The 3868-nt window shown below is 44.2% G+C and overlaps 1 pseudogene; it reads right to left on the bottom strand.

Moving 5' to 3' along the window:
- Positions 1-238: 238 nt before the first annotated feature.
- On the bottom strand, positions 239-1164 carry LOC119620001 (tRNA (guanine-N(7)-)-methyltransferase pseudogene; annotated as a pseudogene).
- Positions 1165-3868: the final 2704 nt, after the last annotated feature.

The following is a 3868-nucleotide window of genomic DNA, read 5'->3' as shown; positions in this document are numbered from 1 at the left end:
GCAAGCAGTTTAGATGGACTACATTCCTCATTCCAGCTGAGGAGAGATCTCCCAAGGAGAAGGGAGTGCTAAGGGAGAGCAAGACCCCATAGCCTTTCAAAGATCCCCTATGGTCCAAAGTCCTTTGACCACCTCAGTCAGCTGCTTTGTTTTCTGTTGGGAGTGGAGGGACAAGGTGAGAGGAGCCAGGGATAGTCATGAACACCAGTGGGTTCTGCCCTGGGTAGTTCCCCACCTTCTTTGAGAGAGTACTGTGTCTCAGCTCCAGCAGTCTCAACTGGGAAGACCCAGGGCTCCTGCTCTTTTCTCTAGTCCCTGGAAGATGAGGTCCAGCTAAGGTAGAGTAAGCAGTCAGTGACCAGGCAGTAGGATGGGATCTTGTATTCTTCGAAAGATGGCTGGGAAATTCTTCCCTCCATTACGTAGAATTCTTCCCCTCCTCAGTTGAGGTACCTAGATGTCCCACAATGGGGTCTTAACTCAGGTCCTCAGAGGTACATGCTCAAACAGCGGATGCTCTTCAAAATGAGTGCACATCCAGTCGTGTAGCTCTAGCACATAGGTTATGGTATATACCAGTCCCCCAACTCTCAGCACATAGGCACATTTTGCTAGCAGGGTGGGACTGATGGTTCACCACTTCTGCTTTGTCTGCTTGAAATGTGGGTTGGGGAAGAGGAAGAACATCTTTGTCAGCTGGCCCTTGTAGAAGTTAGGAAGGTGCTTCATGGCATTGCTACAGAGACAGGCAATGTTCTGGAAGCCACCTCCAGGAGCTGCACGTAGGGCCTGAATCCAGTCTTGTATATAGTCTGAGACCTTCACCCAGATCTCCAGACCCAGAATCAGTGTGTCTGGGAACAGCGGTGATAGTTCCACTAATAGGCGACCATAGCCACAGCCTGTGTCTGCAAACTCCGCTTGGGCCTGAGCTCTCTTTTCTCTCTTACCCTTTGGGTCATCGTGGCTCTGATTTTGAGTGAGTGGAGTGAAGAACTCTGGGTATAGCTCAGACAAGTCCTTCTCCTCTGGCTTCACAGGATAGTGCAGTGTGTGGTCTGCCGTGGAGTTGGAGCCAGCACGTTACCTGTAGTAGTGCTTCTGGGGCTGCGGGGCCTCTACTCTGGCCACATTCCAAGTCTTGGCTGCCATGATCCCAGTCCCGGGTTTCTCTACCTGAAAGCCTCTTTTATTGTCCCTCTCAGCTGGAGATCCTCATTCGCCTTCCAGGTTCAGAAGATGGTCTCAGAGTAGCTGAGGGACTGTGTGGCTTAGAGTTGTTGATGGGATATCTAGACCTCTTGGGACATCTGCCTGTGTATACTGGGGCCTGAGGGAGGTCCGTGGGTCAAGTAAGGCAGTGACCCTGTGGTGACTGCTGCTACCATGAATAGAAGAAAGTGCAGCTTCTCTTCCTGTTTCCTAGGGGCACCCCATATACTGAAGGCAGGAAGGGAAAGTGTGGCTTGTACAAAACCATCACAGAAGGTGAGCAGGGACCGTGAAAAGGGTTATTTTTTCTGTGCTGCTGAATAAAAGCAATTTCCATGCCCTGTGCAAAAGCATAGAAGTGTTGACAGCTAAGAATATATGTGTGAATACTTTGAAGGCAGCAGAACACCATATCTGAAGAGTCCAACCTTCTTTTAGAGGTCATTTATGTAGCAATCTTGAATGTGGTCCTCCCACACTGCTTCACCTTTTACATTAAAGCTTCCCAGTCCTGGCTGCACATTTGAATCGCCTGGAGAACTGGTAAATACTTTAGATGCCTGGTTTCTATCTCACAGTAGTTAAATCTGAATCTCTGGTGATAGACCAGCTTGGGTATTAGTAATTTTAAAGTTCCTCAGCTGATTTTGATGTGCAGCCGGGGCTAAGACCCTTGGGCTTTTCTTTCAAACCATTTCCACAAGATTTCTTCATTTTTCTTGGTCAGTGGTTCTTACATTTGAGCATGTGTCAGAATCCCCTGGATTTCTTAAGTTGCTGGGCCACATGATCAAAGTTTCTTATTCAGTAGGTCTAGGGTGAGGCCAGATAATTTACATCTCTAACAAGCTCCCAGGTGACACTGATGCTGCTGTTCCTGGGACCACACTTTGAGGACCACTGCTCTATGGTTACGTCAACTCTGATGGTTTCTTGCATTAAGAATTTTTCTGACCTTGTCCTGGCTTTTGGTCACTACTGCATTTTTCTCTAATTTTTTGCTCTTTTGCAATGTTAATCCCTTTTAATTCTCATTCATTCATCCATTCAAACGGATTTCAGACAAATCCTGGGCATCTAATATATGCAACGGACAGTCTTCCTTTTTCCATTTAAGCCTTTTCTTTTCAGCCATGGACACCATTGGCAATAGTTGCTTTGCTGCCTGCAATGCTATTCTTGGTTCTGTTTTTGCCCTTGGGGGTTGATTTTAATATTTGCATGCATTTCATAGGCACTTATAGTTACCTACTGAGGTTAGGATTTTCTTATTTCTCTGGAAGCATATTTGGTTCTTTTATCTCTTTTCACTTAAGGGCTGTACATGTGGACTCTTTGCAAGAAAAAAAATGGACGTAGAATAATGATCTGTAGTAAACCAACAATGCTGGGGCAGGGAAAGCCTTTCTGAAGTAGACATTGTCTCCATTTTTCTAGATCCTTTGCTCTTGGACATGGAAAGGTAGATGGGGGATGGGTGAGAGTGGAAGCACATGTTCTGGTTTGTGATGCTCTTTTTCTTTGTTTATCTACTCACTGATTCTTATGGGTTAGGGATCCATTTAGCAGAGGCTTTTATTTCGTTGTCGATTCTTCATGGCTGTATTAGTTTTCTATTGCTGCATAACAAATTACCACAAACGTAGAGGCTTAAAACAAAAGCCATTTATTATCTTACAGTTTCTGTAGGTCAGGAGTCTGTCACAGTTTAGCTGAGTTCTCTGCTCTGGGTGTTACAAGCCTGAAATCAAGGTGTTGGCTAGGTTGAGTTCTCATCTGGAGACTCCCTTAGGGAAGGATTCACTTCCAAGCTCACGTGGTTGTTGGCAGAATTCATTTCCTTGAGGCTATAGAATTAATAGAAGCTTGCATTTCAAAGTCAGCAATGGAGACAGAGAGTCTCTGCTGCTTCAAGTCTCTGACCTCTTAGACCCTCTTTTAAACACATCGCCTGATTAGGTTAGGCTTATTCAGTGTGATCTTTTTTGATTAATGAAGTCAACTGATTAGGCAATTTAATTACATCTGCAAAATCCCTCCATCTTTGCCATATGCTATTGGTTAGATGCAATTTACAGGTTCTGCCTATGCTCAGGGAGAAGGGATTATAATAGGGTATAGGCCATTGGGAGTCATCTTAGAATTTTGCCTACTGCAAAGGCTATAGTGAAATGCTTGACAATAGCTGTAGAATTCTGTAGGTGCTCCATAACTACACTCAGATAAATGCCTTATGGATAAAGCTTCTTGAACACAGCAAGGAAGGCAGTGTCTATCCTCAGGAAGCAGTCCTAGAAGCAATGGACAGTAATGGATTTGGAAAGAGCGTTGTTTTTCCCTCTACAATAAAACTGACTCTTGATGTATTCTTCTATGCTGTATTCCATTTTTTATTTCCAGTATGTTTTTTAAATAAACCAATTATAAGTTATCTTCTTGTCACCAAAGACAAAAAAAGTGAACTAACCCTTACCCATTTACTCCAAAATAAATGGGGTCTTTAAGTAGAAATAACAAAGCTAGCCCTACTGAAACTCATCATAAGTCACATTTCTTTGGGTGTGTGTAACTAGCAGGGTGAGCTATTACGTTAAAAACCAGTCCACAAATTCCAGTCAAGGGGAAGTATGAGAGCAACCTTACTTATACCAACTGG

Source organism: Chlorocebus sabaeus, chromosome X (assembly GCF_047675955.1).
Source record: "Chlorocebus sabaeus isolate Y175 chromosome X, mChlSab1.0.hap1, whole genome shotgun sequence".
Taxonomy (NCBI): Eukaryota; Metazoa; Chordata; class Mammalia; order Primates; family Cercopithecidae; genus Chlorocebus; species Chlorocebus sabaeus.
Note: the sequence above shows the minus strand (reverse complement) of the source record. Positions and strands in the feature narration are given on the sequence as shown.